The sequence below is a fragment of the Eschscholzia californica genome, unplaced genomic scaffold, assembly GCF_041429995.1.
Source record: "Eschscholzia californica isolate CP2 unplaced genomic scaffold, dmEscCali1.0.p SCAF_2, whole genome shotgun sequence".
Lineage (NCBI taxonomy): Eukaryota > Viridiplantae > Streptophyta > Magnoliopsida > Ranunculales > Papaveraceae > Eschscholzia > Eschscholzia californica.
In genome coordinates this window covers 22,102,801-22,122,358 of record NW_028238309.1, presented here as the reverse complement: position 1 = coordinate 22,122,358, position 19,558 = coordinate 22,102,801, and the positions used below count along the sequence as shown (strand labels likewise).

Here is a 19,558-nt window from a genome sequence, read left to right as displayed (position 1 = left end):
AGACATCTTTTTCTAGCCTTGTGGCGCCTGAAAAGGTTGTTTCGCGTTGTCCCATCTCGTCTCCTTTTAGAGCTTCTTATTTTAATAGTGGTTGAAGAAAAATATAGCTCTTTCGGTTTTGTTCAACGAAGCCTTTAACTAAGGCCTTCACATAATATAATGTATTCAAATTTGTGTAAAGAAGCAGAACTAGAACTAATATATTATTATATCATAACCAGCAAGCAACTGAGAAATTCTAAAGCACCGCTAATTTTGTGTGGTAAGTGATGATCACAATCACTAATGTTGTGTCCAAATTCATTGTGTGAGTGTGGGTAACTCAATTTTTTTTTACATTTTCCTTTTCCTCGTCTACAGATCGAAGTGAGCCTCGACGGTCAGGTATTCTTAAAATGTGTTGTTATCATGGCTGATCATCTCCTTGTTAGGTTATGTAATAATACATGATTCTCCGATCTCATAACGTATTTCTCCTCTCTCATCTTTGGTGTTTTGGGCTTGAATGCAGGCTATCGATGGCCATGTTCTTAATTTTCTTCAGTTGCTGAATAAATTCTGGTTGGTCTTCGATCTATCCACTTAATTTGCTAATTCCTTTCTTTTTTTCTTAACTATGCAGCTAAGTTTATCTAGTATTGTTCTTGTTTGAATAGTTTTTTTTTTCACTACAGATATCCTGAGGAGCATGATTATTTATAACAGGATTAAAATTTGAAAATGTGAACATAAAGGCATTTTATAGATGCCCACAAGCATATATCCATCAGGCTGATCTTGATCTAGCTGAACTGGACATAAAGAAACTCGTGTGATTGATCCTATTAACACATATTCATTTTTTAACCAATAATTGCAGAAAGCATGCTGGAAAAACAAGAGAAATGTTGTGCAAGGAAAAATGTCTAATGGGTTGTATGGTGGTTAGGGGAAATAGAGCTGAAGTACAAGGTACAGCTAGAAGGATACCAAGTTTTATGAGAATAAAGTCTCAAACATGAGCAAATTAGACTCTCCTGATTCAAATGTAAGTGTCAAACAGAACTTCCTATGTTTTTTTTCAATCCTTTGTTTTTCTTCTTGTGTTTATGTTAGCTTAAAAAAGTTTATTTGTGCGCTTTGTGGATTATTTTTGTGGTTGTGTTTTGTTCTTGTGGTTTGTTTGGTTTTTGTGTTTATATTTGTTGGTTGTGTTCGTATAAGTGTTTGTTTGTGCGTTTGTATTTGTGATCATGTTCATGTTTGCATTTGATTGGTGGTTGTTTAGAGTTAGACTTGTAGTTTGGTGTTAGGGTTCGTGTGTTGGTTTGTGGTCGTATAATTGTTCGTTTTTGGGTTTTCATTTGTGTTTATATTAATGCTTGGTCTTGGCATTTGTTTTTGTATGTGTTCGTGGTCGACTGGTCGTGGTCGTGGATGTGGTTGTGTTTGGTGTTTGTGATTGTGGTTGTGTTTAGTGTTTGTGATTGTGGTTGTATGGTTTTCGTGTTTATATTTGGTATTTGTGTTTGTATAAGTGTTCTTTTGTGCGCCTGTAATTGTGTTTCTGATGTTGTTTATGTTCCATTGGTGGTTGTGTTAGAGTTATAGTTGTTGGAAGGGGAGTCGATTTAGGATCGGTTCAAGTCGTCAAACCTAGAAACGAAGCACGCCATTGTGTTCGCCTCGTTGAGCTCTTAAGTTTAGAGCCAAGAATCACTCAAATCCGATTGCGGATGAATGAGATATTCAAGTCTGAAGTTTGGACGAAGTGTAGCACCCTCACTTTAGAGGCTTTAGAGGGGTGCCACTAGCAATAGTAGGGGGCCTAATAGCATAACTCTTTTGATTCACAAACCCACGTGTTTACCCTAATTTCACCTTCTTTCTTGCCTCTCGTTTTTTTTTTCATATTGGTGGGCAGCAGCAAACTAGTTGTAGGGGATAATTAGTGAGAGAAAACTTGAAGGCTAGAGAGAAAGTGAAGAAGAGAAAGAATGAGCTTCAAGGGGTTTTATTAGGGGCTTAATTTCTTCTTCATTGTGCTACAAATAAGGTAGGTTTCTTCTACCCCAGGGTTTACATATCCCTCTTCAATTTTTAACCTAGTTTTGAATAGTAGGACTATAATAGCTTTGAACCATTATTGTTTACTAGGTTATCATCAACTTAGAACCAATTAGTAATACAATAGATATCTATTATGATTAGAAATTATTTTCAACAACAATATAGTAACCGTAGACCATTATAGTCATATTAATGGAGTATATATACACCCGGACAACCTAGGCTATTAAGTTATATAAACTAGTATAAATACACCCGGACAACAGCCTAGATGCTAAGAATTATTTGTGTTTATGTTATTGATATTGATAATTGATTGTATGAGATGATATGTTTGATATTGGAGCATAAGTGTTATCAATAGTTGTATGTGATATATTGTTTTAGGTTGTTAACCTAAAAAGTTAACCTAGAAAGCATAGGCTAGTCGGAACCAAGAATGGTTGGCTCGACATGTGGGTCGATTGCAAACACTAGTTACTGATGCGATATTACATAACTTGGTGGACCATGATCTTAAGTTCCGTTAATGGATTGAACTAAGACTGGTTGGCTCGACATGTGGGTCGATGCAAACACAGGGTTATTAATGTGATATTGGACAACCCAGTGGACCAGGGGCTTGAGTTCTAATATGGATTGACGGTTGTAATCCATAAGTAATCGATGGTTGGCTCGACAGGATGATCGATGCAAACACAAGTTCATTCTTGTGGACCACATACTTCTAATTTGAAAAGTAATTTACCAACTAGATGTTGGCTCGCCTCCTGCTCATATGTGAAGTGTTCGTGTTGCACTGTGCTCCTGTTGCACGGATCCCCTTTTTGGGAGGTATCGAAGTTTATTGAGAGGTTTAAGTCGATGCAAACACGGATGTTTAGTGAAGTTATCTCGTGGACCTCAAAATTGGTTATGCCCCTCCAAAATGGAAGTTGTATTGTATGAATCTTTTCAACCGTGTAACAGGTTGACTTCAGTTGTGTTGGCACGAAAGGTGTAACTCAATGGACTATGTTATTGTTTTTCTTCTGTTTGATACTTGGTTTTGTTGTTGAATTGGTCTATTTAGACCTTAGGTAATTAGAAATCTACTAGCTGGGTTCTGACCCAGCCTACTATTTTCAGGTGATAGAGATCGGAGAGCGCCACCAGTTTGATCTCAGTTCGTCAGCTCGGAGTTTTTTTTCTTAGTTTTCGCTTTCGAGATTAGGTAGTTATTTGGAGTTTTGCCTCCTAGACAGTTATTTCTTTCATTCGTTATTGTCCGACCTACGTGTCGATGATTTAGAAACATTGTTTGAGTTAAGAAAGTTTAATGGATTTCTTTTAGATGATTTATTGATTCTTATGAGCTTCACATTTGATATTATTTGTCTCTTTTGATGGATATATCGACTATGTTTACTATTCTGGGGAGAAATGCTTTGAGTTTGGATTTTCATGGCAGCCGACGTGGAAATCTAGATTTGGGGCGTTACAAAGTGGTATCAGAGCTCTAGGTTCATAAATCCTAGGGTCAGTGTGTAGGGTTCAACCCCGTTAAGCGCATAGTACGTAGTAATTTTTTGTACGGAGCTCTTCACTGTCTAAGTTTTGACTTGGTTTATCTTTTGGATTTGAATAGGGTTACGGAAAGCGAAAGGGTTACTGGTCGTGGCAGAGGTCGTGGCAGTGCTCGCACCGGATGAGGTGGTAGAGGTCGAGGTGTTTTAATTGAGGAAAGGGGCTCTACAGGACCGGAGGGTACACATGGACAGTCAGGGGGTCATGAGACGACAAATCCTAATCTGACGGAGGTGAGACAATGACCATTGATGCAGTCGCATTGCAAAATGTGATTAACATTGCAGCAGAGGCTAAAACAAGAGAACGAGCTCAGACGCAGAACCCGACCCTAGAGACGGGAGGTCATGTGGTGAATCCGAGGCCACCGACTGAGATGACATGGTTGAAGTACTACCATGAGTTTAAGAAAATGGGACCGCAAACATTTGATGGGACTGGAGGACCAGTAGAGGCGTATGAATGGTGTAAGGAGATAGAGAGGATGTTCGTGGCGTTTGATCGCTCTGAGGAGTATAAGCAACGGATGGCAGTGTTCCAGTTAAAGAAGAATGCAACTACTTGGTGGGACACTCAGTCTAGGCTAGTGGATCCGTTGAGGTTCACTTAGGAAGAATTTAAGAAGGTTTTCATGGAAAACTTTGTTCCTTTCTCGGCACAACAGACACTTAAAAGGGAATTTCAGGAGTTGAAGCAAGGGAAGAATCAAAAAGTTTTGGAGTATGAGAATGAGTTTCACAGACTCTCCCTCTTCGCTACTCAACTAATTCCCACAGAGGAAAAAAAGATCGAAAGGTTTGTAAATAAGTTGCGTGACAACATTGCTAGGTACATTGTCGGGAAACCTAGTTTCGACACCTATCAGAAGGTGGTTTCCTGTGTTAAGGTTCATGATGCTCGGATACAATAGGCAAAGAAGCAGAGAGTAATCAAAGGGCAAAGCGAGGGTGAACAAAAGGGGAACGGTAGAAATTACGGAAAGGTTGGTTAGAATCAACGCAACGACTATAACGGTCAGCGGGACGGTAAGAGGCCTCGGGTCGAGGGAGGCGACAGGGTTATGGCGGTGGTGACTACAGATAGGCAACCACCAGTAGCTAATGCTGAAGGTGTGGGACATAAACCATTTAGAGGGGTTTGTTTTGATTGTCAAGAAGTAGGGCACAGGTCTTTTGATTGTCCGAGGGGGACTAAAGCTCAGACAGGAAATCAGGGGTGTCAGTATGAACGTAACCCACAGGGCAGACCACAGGGACGTGGGCAGCAACCACAGTTGAATGTTATCGTTCCTAGAGACGACCGCGCACCTACTGATGTGGTGGAAGGTACATTCCTTATTCATACTAGAATGGGTAAAATTTTATTTGATCCTGGTGCCATGGACACATGTATCTCTGTTTATTTTGTTCGTAAGTTACTCATAGAGCTAGATTGATGTGGGAGATCTTTTTCAGTGTCTTCTGCTTGGGGTGGTTTGATTGGGATAGACCACATCTGTAAGGGGTGTATTATTAGATTAGGTGACTGAGACTTCGCTGGAGACCTTTTTGTGCGTGAGTTGGTGCGGTATGATGTGATTTTAGGCATGGATTGGCTTGCCTCATACCATGCACTTGTGGACTGTTATGCCAAAACAGTCACATTTTTTTCCTTCCAGGGGAATAAGTGTTTACAGTGTCAGCATTGACTAGTCAGGTGAGAGAGGTTCACTTGAGTAACGTAGAGCTAGAAGAGCCTCCGGAAGTAAGTGAGGGGTTTGATAGTATTGATGTGGTTAGTGAGTACCACGAAGTGTTCAGAGATGTACCAGGGTTGCCACCACGCAGAGAGGTTGACTTATGCATTCAGTTGGAACCGGGTACTAAGCCTATAGCCCGCACTCCTTATCGAATGGCTTTGATAGAACCAGGTTCTAATTAATGTTGGAGACATACGGAAGAATGTCAACTGCAATTGGGCTCGACTTGTCGCACTGTTGTCGTAAGATGGTTGGTTGCACCTACGACAAATTCTTTTTCTCCTCGTAACGTCTCCGGAACTCTGCAACCGTGTTTTACGTAGTCTTCCGGGTGTCCTTTTAATTAGTGGAGGAAGAGTCTTGGTTGATTGATCAAAAGTGTCTGGTTCGTCCAAATTTGGAACAGGGTAGACAGCGTATTGGTATGTGTTCTTGTAAGCCTCCACCGTCCAGATGGGACCATAAAAACAAGTACTATCACCCGAAGTCTTATTGATGCATGGAATTGCAAGTTGGCACGGAGGGGATCTACTTGCCAACGCCGACAAGAGCAAGTGAGAGAACCGAGATCGACGGAATGACGTGGAGTGGAAAAAACTTCAAAAATAAGTGGCCTGCCTCAACATATCTCCACGTCTCTACAACTTTGTATTTCGCATCCTGTTCCTCATTAATGGAGGGGCAAAGAAATGTGTTCCATCCAATAGCGGCGTCTCTGTGCTTTCTCATCTTGTTCATAATCTTCCTTCAAATGGCATCCAACAGTGCTGTAATAGGGAGGATTCGGGCCTTCTTTATCATATTGTTGAAGATTTCAGACAGTTGAGATGATATGGCGTTGTACGTGGAATGAAAACGTAAACATATATTAAAGTGTTGCAAACATAAACTAGAGTGTTCTTAACATTTACATTTATGTTGACAATAAAATATTTCAAACAGTGAGAATAAACAGAATGTTCTCGCCACACTGAAAATGTAAGAGAACATTTCTTATTCTGCAGAAGAATAAGATATAATGTTTAAGGAAAATTCACAATGTCTAATACAAACAGTATAACAATATATAGATGAAGAAGTAAATGAAGCATTAATACCTATCCCCAGGAAAAAAAGAATCGCCCCATGATTCCGGATTGCGGGATTCGAAAAAACGTGAAACATTTGTTCCGCCCATCTCAACCATTTGTTCAGTGCTTGAATGATACTCACTGGCGGGTAATGCCCGTGCTGCCTTAAACATAAGAGTCTGAAAATAACGTGACTGACGCGTCCCGTTACGTATTCTCAAGTTTAGATTGCAGCATAAGTGTCAAGCACAGAAAGAGTGATGAGTTGTGGGAAAAAACATTTTTTACGCCTTCGAGAATTCTACCATGTCTATCAGAAATAAAGGTGTACCTTTTTAGCGGATCCACCACCTATTTCAGATTTTCCAGAAACCAATGTCAATTATCGTCATTCTCAATATCCACAACTGCGTACGCAATCGGGAAAATACCTAATAAAATATTTAGAAATTCAGTTTTGTTTGCTACATAAAGGAATATTACGTAAACACTCTAAGAAAATACCTAATAAAATATATAGAAATTAAAGAGACAATAATTAATGAAACCAAAGCAAATTAATGAGGGGAATAAAGTTGAAGATATGGATTAGTGAGGGACATAAAGTTGAAGATATGGATTAATGAGGGAAAAGAGCGGTAGGGTTCTTTTTTGGGAGAAGAAGAGAAGTTGAAGCCGATAAAGAATGTTGCGTGATGACCCATTTAGAATGAGATTGTTCATATGACCTATATAATGAGAAAGAGAATGATAAAGGGTAGTAAATTGGTCCAATGTAATTTATGTTGTAATGAAGAGTCCATAAGCAGATCAGAGAAGAATTACAAAGAACAAAAACAATTACAGAGGAGAAACATAAATTAATTAGAGACAGATCAGGGAGAAGAGTGGGTACCCAGAATCAGTGGAGTATTCATAGAGCTTCCTTCAGTGGAGAAGACAATTAAAACTGAGATCCCATGAGCTTTCTTTACAAATCCTGACCTTCTGTTTGAGAAAGTCACTTGCATATTAATCTTCTTCTCGATCCTTATAACTTAACTCTTCCTCTCCCCATAATCCTCGTTTTACTTTCTTGAGTAGGAAGTTTCTTCGTCCATAAAAACAAAAGTTCAGGAAGTTGAAGCAATTTCAAAAGTGGGAGAATTTTTAATGAATTTCATGTAGAGTAATTAAGTTAATGTCCTAATCAGATAAACAATATCCTAGTCATATTATTCTTTTGTCCTAGTTAGATTTTATGTAATTATTATGTCCTAGTCTTATTGACCTGCACAAATTTCAAAAGTTCTTGCCCTTATCCTCGGAGAAGAACTTTCGAAGTGTAGCCTCGTACTTGTTGGGTTCAATATAAAAGAAAGGGAATGCAGCTTCTAGTCCATCTCTAGATAAATTTGATATCGGTTTGACAATAACATGGTATTGTTCTGACATAAGTATATAACTGCACAAAAGTTTCTAAAAGTTATTGAGTGTTTTAACAACAAATTGTCTAACTCAAAGTGGGAAAGAAAAATTTCTTACTCTTCTTTAATGTCTGTCTTTGGAAGTCATTGAACAAACGCCCAAGGTGTTTAAGGACTATCTAACCCTGACATTAGAAAACGAGACACACAAATGATGAATGGCAAGAGAAGCAATAAAATCCCATGCTCAAGGATAACATCCCCTATAGGATTCCAATTCATCAAGTATATTCTGCAAACCTCATCCTACTAAAACTCAATTGTAAAGTCTAGTCCCTCTTCTAGTCAAGCAGATCTTATAAGGTTATGTCATTGGTGGAAGCGAAGGACAAACAAATCATACCCCCAGTTTAGTCATTGTTTATATTGGGTACTTTAAGGTTCCATCGAAATTCGGTGAAAAACCTCTATACAGGGCCGGTGCCACATAGGGGCAAATGGGGGCACGTGCCCCCACACCCCTTATGTGTTTACTTTTCCCTGTATACTCCAACAAGAATTCATATATTAAAAGATGCTCTTATTTACCTAATTCTATATGTAGCTCAGTTGGTATAGCCACCAGATGTGCTACAAGATGTCCGGGGTTCGAACCCCTCCTGTCTCCCTAACACTTTTTGTTAATCTTATGAAACTCTCGTGCCTCTATTTTATTTTTTGTTAATTCTTAGCTTAACCTAACACACTAGGACTTTCTAGTGTTTATTAATAATAGTTTAACTAATGCTTATTATGATTCAATTAGTGTGTTTTATAGTAAAAAATCTTATTTTGAATATAAAAGCTATATCTTTATAATTTTTGCATATTGTTAATTCAAAGCGTGAGGATAAAAAAAAATGGAGAACACTTAATTTTGTTCATAAAATAGTTATTTTGTTTATTTCAGTTGAGGCGAACAATATAAATGCACGTTAATATTTATTTCAAATTTTCTGCAAGTGCGGGCTCTTTTCTCTAAATACGCGAGAGGTCAGACCAATCCCATTCATCCTGGTCTGATCCGAACGGATCTTGTTGAATGAATTGATCCATTGTTGTATGCCCCTACTTCTTAGTAAATTTTCTAAAAATGGTCGAGTGGCAACTGACCTGGACATTTGATTCGGATGAGGCCGGGGAAATTCGAATAGAACAATTGAGTAGGGGATAGGGGCCCCGTCACAGGGATAAGTTTGGTAGTGACTTTGAGGGCAGCATTTGCCACACGCCCCCGAGCCTTCACCAATAAGGGAAGCTTCTATTTGAGCGAAGCAGTTACTCTTGGGTAACGGAAGGGTGGCTAAGCACAAAGAATACTTTGTAAAATTGAAGGGATTGCCCGAAAGTGAGGCTAGCTGGGAACGGGACGCAACCACTCTTTGCTAAAAAGCTTAGGACTTTGGCAATTTGAGGACAAGGTAAAAGAGTATCTTCATGAAAAGTCGACGAGGGCGACGACTCGGGGGAGGATTGTGACAGACTTAGCCATCTCACCTTGCTCGCTTCGCTTTCTGTTCAAGAGTCGGTAGCATAAGTCTCCAGGTTTTAAGGGAGTTATTAGCTTTCCCTGCGTTTGAAGGGAGTGTGTTTCTGGAGCTCTCTCGGCTAACTCGCTGAAAGTGAGTTAATTAGTCTCTCTCTCAATCGTAAACTACTCTCATAACATAGTACGTCTAGAGTGGTTGGTCACACCCGGCTTCAAGCAACTTTTTGCAAAGAGTATTCAGGAAGTGTACTTTATGTTGGCCTCTCTTTCTCTCAATTCTAATGCGCATTTCATTTACATTCATATGGTATAAGTAAAAGTGTGTGTTTGTTGTTCCATGGGTAGTTCAAAATTATAAATCATGGATCTACCATTATTTTCAGGTGTGGACTTTGTTAAAGGCCAGCGTTTTGGGGAAAGCTAAATATTTTCCGGGGTGTGAAATTTTAAAGGGAATATGTAGAATTTTAGAAATTACTTGGGGAAATAAATTTTAAGGGGAAATAAAAAAAAACACTCGACCTCATCTCACTCTCTCTCCACCTCACCTCTCTGCCTTCTCCGACAGGTCGCCGGCTGAAAAAATTTCCGGTCGGCGACCGGTCGGAAAAGACAGAGAGTGGTGGGGAGAGAGAAGATGAGGAGGAGAGAGAGAAATGAGGTGGAGAGAGAGAGAGAGAGAGCTGAGGTGGAGAAGCTATTTTGCTTTCCTCAAAATAAAATTGTCAAAGAAAATTGACCAATTTTTGACCAAGTCTTCAAACTCCGGAAACTATTTTGCTTTCCCCAAAGCGTTGGCCTAGTTAAAACTAGCTCGGAGATCAAATATTTTTTTTTTTTTTTTTGTTGAAGCGGAGATCAAATATTAGTATATGTATAAGTAAATGATAACTTGGGTTCATGAGAAGAAAGATGTAATGATTTGATCATTCTTATAATGATGTAGATTCACCTAATACTACTCCACATGTATTGGATGTAAATTTTTCACCAAGTTATACTTGACTCTTTTTTTTTTGTAAATTATGACTAATAAGTCCCCCCACCCACCCCCCCCCCCCCCCCCCCCCCCCACCCCCACCCCCACCCCATTGATGTAAGTTTCTGGGCCTCTACAGACGTTTTCTTTCTAAGAAGTTTTACTTCACATTTCTTGATTTAAGGTAGTTTCATAGAAGTCATAAAGTTCAATGTCATAATCCAAAATAAACAAAGACTATCATCTAAAAATCCAAATCCAACGCAGGTAATGAATGACTGCAAAAATCAGCTTATATTACACATTAAAGTTTCATAATTCCATAAACAATGACCACAGTTTCAACAATAATCTCCACAGAACAAATTGAGAAGAATACCCAATACCCAATTCCCTAAATCATTTCAGATCCCATCTCTAATTGTTTATTGGTAAAGTTAATAGTCATCCGAAATGAATTCATAATCAACAACCAACAAAAACCCACAACCCAAGATGCATAATCTATGTTAAAATAATAATGAAAAAAAAATTAAGTTGAGGAAAACTAAAAAATACCACCAATTTCGACTACCTTATCCATTCTTGAAGGTAAGGGTTGGGCAACAAAAGTGATATCTCATCCATATTGTTATCAGACTTTCCAGAGTGCAAAATCCTTGCGAACCCACCCATCTCAGAATTAGGTAAATTTTGAGAAATGGATTTGATCAAATTCACAGATAGAAAAGAACTTAGATCTCATGAGCTTTCTTTAGAAACCCGGACTTTCTGTTTGAGAAAGTCACTTGCCTATTTGATCTTCTTCTCGATCCTTTTTAACTTAACTATTCCTCTCCCCATAATCCTCAACTTACTTACTAGAGTAGTTTAAGAAGTTGAAACAATTTCAAAATTGGAGGAATTTTTAATCAATTTCATAGTAGAGTAATTAAATTAAGGGTTATTTCCTAAATAGCCCATAACTTTATGACCAGCTTCCTGTTTAGCCCCCTACTTTATTAAAAATACCTATATGGTCCCCTTTTTCAGTTATCGTTATATGTCTGTTAACTAGTCATTACCTCTCTCTCTTCCATCTCATCACCTTTCTTTGCTACCTCATCCTCTCGCCACCTTATCATCTTCACCGGCGAAGGTTGTCGGCCGACAAATTTTCCAGCCAGCGACCTTCAAACATTAAAAAAAAATCTTTTCCTCTCTCTTCTCTCTCCTTTTTCTCTTTCTTCCTCTCCTTTCTCAAAGAAAGGTCCTCATCACCAGTAATCTTAAGTTCAACACGATCATGAATAGTAGTAGCATCTTTAACCAAATCAGTAGCTTCAGCTTGAAGCAAATTAACCCTATCAGCACTCACCGTCGTTTCAACTTGTCTCACGCTATGTGTCTGTTGATCAAATCCCAACACTGAAGCTCTTCCTATCGGAACCCCTTTATACATCAAATCGAAATCCGTCGAACTATACTTAATCCCAAATTTATTTGGATTCACCGCCGTGAAAACTAACTTTATACTAAATGACAATGATGCCGATGGGATTATTGTTGTTGTTGGTGTTCCTTGAATGGGTGGCGCCACTGCTAATCTGATGAATTGTACACCCACTGATTGTAATTCAAATTAGAGTTTTTTTGGTTCAACAGCTAAAACTATAACCAAAATTACAGCTAAAACTAGTAACTTGGAAATGTTAGGAGAAGAAATAGAAAACAATAACAGCCTTTAAATGGTACAACGGATGTGGATCTTCTTGGTGAGTAGTTATTGTAGTTTGGTTGGTAACGATTCTGGTTTTGATTTTGATTTTGATTTGGTGGTAGTGGTAATCTTGAAGGGTTATGGTTGTGGTGGTAATCTTGAAGGGTTATGGTTCTACTATTGCTTCTTCTTCCGTAGGTTCATGTTTCTCTCACTACTCTCTCTCTACAAATATGATTGATTCTGAAGTTTCTAAATCTTATATGCTTTGTTTGATTGTAAATCTGATTGTTAGTTTACTCGATTTATAAATTTTCTATATTTTTCTTTATTATCTTGATCAAGCCCACCTTTCCCTCTTATTGAATTTGTTCTCTGTCGTAACTTTGGATTTTGACGGGGTTCAAGCTTATTTTCAGAAATCATATTCTGCTGGATGTTACGATCAAATTCTAGGTTTAGGGCAAAAGTGATCAAGAAAGGAGAGAGAAGTGAGAGGAAGAAGAGGAGAGAGAAAAAAAATTTATTTTTTTATGTTTGAAGGTCGCCGGCTAGAAAATTTGTGCGTTCAGCGACCTTCGCCGACGAAGATGATGAGGTGGCGAGAGGATGAGGGGGCAGAGAGAGGTGACGACATAGAGGAGAGAGAGGTGATGACTAGTTAACGGTAACTAAAAAAGGGTCATCAGGGTATTTTCGATAAAGTAGGGGGCTAGCTAGGTATGAAGTTGGTCATAAAGTTAGGGGTTATTTATGAAATAACCCTGAAATTTATGTCCTAATTAGATAAATAATATCCTAGTCACATTATTCTTTTGTCCTAGTCAGATTTTATGTAATTAGTATGTCTTAGACATATTGACCTGATTTGTAGATTTCTCAAATAAATTTATGACTACAATGGTTCAGCCTCCCTCTGACAAAAGTTTGGGTGGGTTTGGGGTTTGGGGTGCGGGGTTTAGGGTTCCGTCCCTTCTAACTAACATCAATTATTGAAATAAATAACATGATTATAAGTAATTTACGTACAACATCTAGTCTCTTCCTCTCTCAAACAGACAACCACCGCCTCAAATCTTTGTCTCGCTTTCTCTCTATAGCGTACCAGTATACCACCACCATCACAATCTCTCTAACATGACTACCACTATGTCTTTTTCTCTCCTTATCTTTCTTGCTATCTAGTTTGTTCTATCTTGAACAATTACCGATCTTTATCTACAAGTGCGTGATGGACAGTTGTTAGAGAAATCTCCCTCCCACACGACTGTTTTTTTTTGTGTGGGGTTAACATAGACTTTCATACCCATGGTAAGTTTCGTTTTTTGGTGCGACTAGAAGCACCCGTTCAATCTGTTGTTAGCACCTGCTAGAAGAGAATGACTTGGTCAACATCGTTTGACTCAAAAAATTAGTTAGCAACCATTGACTTATGAAATATAAATAGTATTTTGTTGGTGATTTTAACTTAGAGATCCTCCTAACTAAACCTAGAGATTCCAAACTCCATAGATGTCACTGACCACCTACGAAATCAGCCGGCACCGACCACCACGGTAGCATTCTCACCTTCTAGTGCTTCTATCATCCTCCATTGTGTTTGTGTGCATCATCTTTATAGTTGAAAAAGTCATGGATGAAAAAGGAATCTCCAAAAATTTTGGGTATATGTGTAGTGGGACTTCTCCACCTATTTCTGAGCATGAAATAGTCGAGAACGAGGTATATAATCATTCCACAACCCATTAAATCAATTTTTATTGACTCATGTGTCTGTGTTCGAGTTTTAAGACAATTGCGTCTGTTCGGACCTACCAGTCCGTTATAAAACGGTTCGACCCCACCGAACTATTTCGGACTGACCCTGCTGATCCTGTTCGGATTGACTGATCCGGTTGTGACAGTTCTCTTATTTCTTCTACCATTTTTTTATTTAAATGAAAGTCCTTATCTTTCAGATCTCTCTCTGGACCCCTGGAATTTTGGAGGTCCCGATAGGGAGGATGAGTGGCATGCCGAACTAGAGAGTACATTCGCTTTATTCTTCAATGAAGCATCATCTCAATGGAGCAATGAAAAGATCCGACAACTGAATGTTTCAAGGGACCATGTTTCAAACGTCCATGATAATTCAAATGAGGGGCAAGGAATTAGTATTGATGTTTGTGAGCATTTTGTGATTGAAAAGGTGTTCGAATCTCGAGAAAAACTAATCGAATGGGCTAAGCAAATTGGTAAAAAGCTTCATTTTGTGATTTTGATCGGCATGTCTGAGAATAGAAAAGGTGGCACTAAACCAAGATTACAACTAACTTGTGAAGAGAAGGATGTAGTTCGAAAGCTATTGAATATTGGTGCGAAACCACGCCAAATTCTTACTCAAGTACGTGCCCAATTTGATGATAATACTTCCACACTGAAACCCATATATAATGCGAAGCTAAGTATACTTAACTTGAATCAAGAAGGGAGAAGTCCAATGCAACAACTGATTAAGTTATTGGTAGAACACAACTATGTTTATCATTTTTCGAAGAAAGAAAAGACGGATGAAGTCACTAACTTATTTTGGGCACATCCCGACTTTATCAAACTATTGAAATGTTTCCGCACTGTGTTGTTGCTTCATTGTACTTGTAAAACAAATCGTTTTAAGAAGTCATTGCTTGAGATTGTTGGGATTACGTCTACTATAAAATCTTTCACGGCAACACTTGTATCCTCGAGCACAACAAGTGTGGATCCAAAAAGATGAAGTAGGTATCCTCGAGCACAACAAGTCTTCCTATATTCACTGTCACTAGCTTTAGATGCACTCAAATTATATCTCAACCATTTCAACCTGACCGATTTTGAAGTACCCATTTCATCTTCAACACATGAATATTTTAAACCTAGAATTTCAGTCATCAAAAGTATATCTTTTTCATGGTCTTCCTCGGGTACACAAACCACATCACCTATCACCGGAATACCACATATACGATTCACGTCTTTCCAATGTGATCGTCAACTCTCCAAAGGGAATATGGAAAGTGGTGGTGTCTTCGTACCCAGGACCGGCCCTGATATTTTAGTGGCCCGAAGCGAAGTTCAAGAATGAGGTTCATATATTAACTTCAAATTCAAAGTCCACCTAAGGCCCTCATGAACCTAGGCCAATCAAGAGACCATCTTATAGAATTTATATAAAAGTTAAACATCTTTCCTCATTCAGTTAGATAGCAGACACTTTGTGACACTAAAATGAGACCAGATAATATTTTGACCATTTTGTCTTTGGTTTTCTAGATTGCTTGCATTAGGCGTCAAAATTTTATAGATTACTTGCTTTAGGCATCAAAACTTTAGGGTTTTATTCCATGACATAAAGTATAAGGTAACTTTAGTTCTTAAACTACGTTTAGTACCTAGAAGCCGAACTATCATTATAAGTTCATAACACATTTGGAAGTCAAGTGGCAACAAAATTTATAGTAATGTGTTTGTTGTCTCTCTAAATATATACAACTCAAAATATGAGAAAAGTGATGGAAACCATCGAAAATCGATACTTCAATTAATTTTAATTTAAAAGTATGAGAAAATTCATACAACTCAAAATATTATTACGGTAATATATTTTCCAAAAAGTAAAAGCACCTATTTTTCTAAGAAGTTATAGGATTCAAAAAGTGGATAACCAGTACATAACATAAGTTACATAACTAGTAAACACATATGGATCTTCAACGAAAAAATAAATAGCACAATAGCTGCAGGAGCTGCTCTAGTTGTTGGACTAGGTATACTTGCCTACTTAAAGAGATCAAGTTGTTGACCATTTTTCATTTGTTTCCTCTATTTCACCAACAACCATACTGAATTAACAAGTTTTGGTTTCAACAAGTATAAATTCAGAACAAATTTCCTCGAAAAAAAAAGTAATGTAGAGATAAAAATGAGAGGATGAGGATGGGAAATGGGGTGAGAACTGAGAAATAGTGACCTCAAGAGAAGTCAGAGATTAGACGGAGAGATGGAGCCGTGAGGTACTTAAAAAATAGTTCAAACTCCAAAGGTAATTTGTTGCAAATGTTACAAATCTGATGGGGCCCATTTGTGGAAAAGGATCTACAACAATAAGGCCACGGCATCTTAAATAGGCGTTCTTACATAAATTAGTTACAGGTTGGGCTTGGTTTAAACACTTAATTAGTTGAAATTTTACAGACACCATCATATATGTGGCCCCAAAGATTTGTTAGCCCAAAGCGAGGCATTGCTTGCTTTGAGCCAGGGTCGGCTCTGTTCGTACCACCTCTCCACAAATGCCGAAAGTAGGACTCGATTCAACTTTTGGTACGAATACTTAGCAATGTGAGCCTATCGCGTCTTCTTCACCATTGCCTGAACTTCGGCGCACTCCCGTTCCAAGTCCCACACTTGCTCTTTCTTCGACTCGTATATTGTCTTGTTTGACAGAGATCCGGTTAGAACAGCGGAAGCATGATTATGTAATTTCAAAGGTGGTCTCTCCTGAAAAATTAATATAACGAAAAGTAAATAAACATTATAAAGTATAAATAAATTCTTTATTCAAAGTTATGACTAAACTTACCGGTTTATTCCAAATAGAAATGCAATGTGTTTCTCAAACACTTGAAGCAAAGATCGATCTGACGGACCTCCAAGATAAGGGTCTGATTCAGGTTCCTCCTGTTGTGTAGCAACTGGTTCTTCGATCGGAACCGTAGTATCAACCCCCATTCGTCTCTGGACTCTACGAGACCTCTCGCTCCCGGTAGGATGAACACGCTCAGCCATGTAAATAAAGGAATAAACTAGGGTGGAGAATAAACACAACTAAGAAAAACAAATAAGGAAATAGAACAAGAAACATTCTGTTCGGACTGACCTCTCCGAACGAGGTCGGACTGACCTCTCCGAAACAGGTCGAACTGAAATCTCCGAAACCATTCGAACTGGGTCGAGTCCGACCGTGCACAGATTTCTGATCTTAAGTATTCAACCCAAATCACTATAATTTTTCCTTAAACAAACATGATACAAGTACTTCCTAGCATTATTAACATGTAAATCACAAATAAGCTTCCTTTACTGAGATGAATTGAAGAAAAACTAAAAACTTATAACCTTACCTAAAATAGGGGTGGGAATCGGTTCGGACGGGCGGGAAACGGACACTAAGTCAACCGGTCCGGGCGGAACGGGCATAAGTCTTAAGTGTCCATTCGGACATTCGGACAAAACGGGCGGGCATTTCGGTTTTTTCTCTAACAAAGTGCCCGTCCGTGACCGTTTTGATAGTCGGGCAAACCGGGTATCAGGGACGGAACTAGGAGTAGTAGTCAAGGGGGGCCGAACCAAAAAAATAAAAGGAAAAATCTAGGTCTACCAGTGCTCGAACCCAGGTCTCTCACATACGAAACTCGGACCTCTACCATCTCACCCACACTACATATATGTCATGAGTGTGACTCGAACTTTATTTATGCGATAAACCAGAGAGCAATCAACATTTCTAAAACAATTTACGGCAAGTCAAGGGGGGCCATGGCCCCCTTTGGCCTTCATGTAGATCCGTCCCTGCCGGGTATCGGTCGGTCGGGCACCGGTTACTAATGAATAAATAAAAAAAAATTATCCGAAATTAAAATTGTTTAGTAACTAAATACAACTTTCTAAACTCCCACTTTACAATTTCAAAAAATACACGAATACAAAATTAAAAGATAATCATTGAGATTTTTCATGGATTACGATCGGTTCTATTCTTCTTCACATGGATTACGATCGGTGCATTGTGGGTTCTACGGTGTATTGTGGGTTCAAGGGTTACTGATGAGATATTGAGATTTTGGAGGAGAGAGAGAGAGACTGGAGAAGTAGAGAGGTGAAGATAAGATTAAGAAAAGTAATTTCTAGGGTTATATATTTTTATTTTTGAAATCTAACGGTTGTAGCTAACCCTACAAATCTAAAGGCTTAAAATCAATCATATAGGTGGGCGGGTATAACTGGTAGGATAAACGAACGTGTATGGACGGATTCGGTCGGGCGGACAATATAAGCGGGCGGATTCGGTCGGACCACTGGGTAAGGACCTATGCCCGCGTCCGTCCGCTTAAGCTCTTTCGGTCGGGCGGGTACGGACCGATTCGGGCAACGGACAGTCACCGACGCTTCGGACTCGGGCGATCGTGGGCGGATTCCGGGTTTCCGGACCAAAATCCCACCCCTAACCTAAAATGAAGATTGAAAGTCCTGGATTTCTCCTTCTACACCACGAACGAAGCAAGGTATGCAAGATAACGGTCGAGAGGTGAAGGATCTTCTTCTTCGAGCAAGAAATTAAAGAACAAGATGAAGAAATCGAATTTAGGAAGCCTTCTCTCGTCGGTTGTCTCTCTCTCTCTCTTGGCTGGAAGCGAAATTAGGGCAAAGTGATGTTGGGCCCGGGACTTGTGAATTTTTACTTTGGTCAATGCTGGGTGCTCTGGGGTGCCTTCTAACATCCGTACCGGGTGCTAACAGATCGCGGGTGCTAACAGCATGTCGAACGGGTGCTTCTAGCCGCTCCCATCGTTTTGCCCATAACACTTCCCTTATTTGGATAATCATTTCTCTAAAGGCACCCTTGGTTTGAGATCTTTTCAGCCACCATCTGAATTAACAAATGGGTGCTTCTAAAGGCACCGGACCAAAAGGTTGTTAGCATCCAGAAATTTTATTGACTCGGGTCAATAGCCATTGACCCGAGTTCTCTATAAGCACCGGTTTTTAATGTGGGTGACATTCACCTTCATTTGCTTCTTCCATCTTCTTCTTCCAAAATAAAAAGAATACCAATTCATTTTTTTTTCCAAAACAAAAATCATGTGTGCTCATCTAGATAGTGTAAGTAAAAAAAAAAAATCATTTTTACTTATTTACTTTCTATTCCTGTTAGTAAATACACAAAATTGAAAAGAATAGGTCCACTCTCTTCTTCCTTCTTCACCAAATTTCATCCACAAAATGAACTCATTTTCTCTCCTCTTCCTTCTCATGTTCATCTTCATCCCTTCTATATCCTCTTTGTAAATGTAGAAGAAAGATAGCAAGATTCAGAAAGGTAGAGAGAGAGAGATGAGAATAAGAGTTTTTAGAGAGAGAAAGATGAAGAAAACCTTGTGAGAAGTAGCAGAGGAGCTGGTCATGGTCGAGTTCACGAGAAAGAGTGAGGATTGGGATGTTTTTCAAGCCTCGGATCAGCTGATCCGTTTGGCCCTCTTAGGTCCCGGATCAGCTGATCCGTTTGGTCCTCCTAAGTCCCGGATCAGCTGATCCGTTTGGTCCTCCTAGGTCCCGGATCAGATGATCCGTTTGGTCCTCTTAAGTCCCGGATCAACTGATCCGTTTGGTCCTCTTAAGTTTCGGATTAACTGATCCGTTTGGTCCTCTCAAGGCTCGGACTGGTTCAGTCCGTCCGATAGATTTTGTTTGATTTTGTGATAAACGGATGGAGGTGTTAGGGTTAA

The 19,558-nt window shown here is 39.1% G+C and overlaps 1 long non-coding RNA gene and 1 pseudogene across 2 annotated transcripts; both read right to left on the bottom strand.

Moving 5' to 3' along the window:
- Positions 1–7,704: 7,704 nt before the first annotated feature.
- On the bottom strand, positions 7,705–13,630 carry LOC147556918 (uncharacterized; annotated as a pseudogene).
- Positions 13,631–16,114: 2,484 nt separating this feature from the next.
- Positions 16,115–18,462, bottom strand: LOC147556917 (uncharacterized). 2 transcript variants are annotated; one of them, XR_015235218.1, is made up of 3 exons: positions 18,282–18,462; positions 16,636–17,176; positions 16,115–16,553 (listed from the first exon to the last, which is right to left on the bottom strand). It is a non-coding gene; the product is annotated as an uncharacterized LOC147556917 (long non-coding RNA). The 2 variants fall into 2 exon arrangements; XR_015235219.1 differs by having other exon boundaries at positions 16,636–17,067.
- Between the last annotated feature and the right edge of the window lie 1,096 nt (positions 18,463–19,558).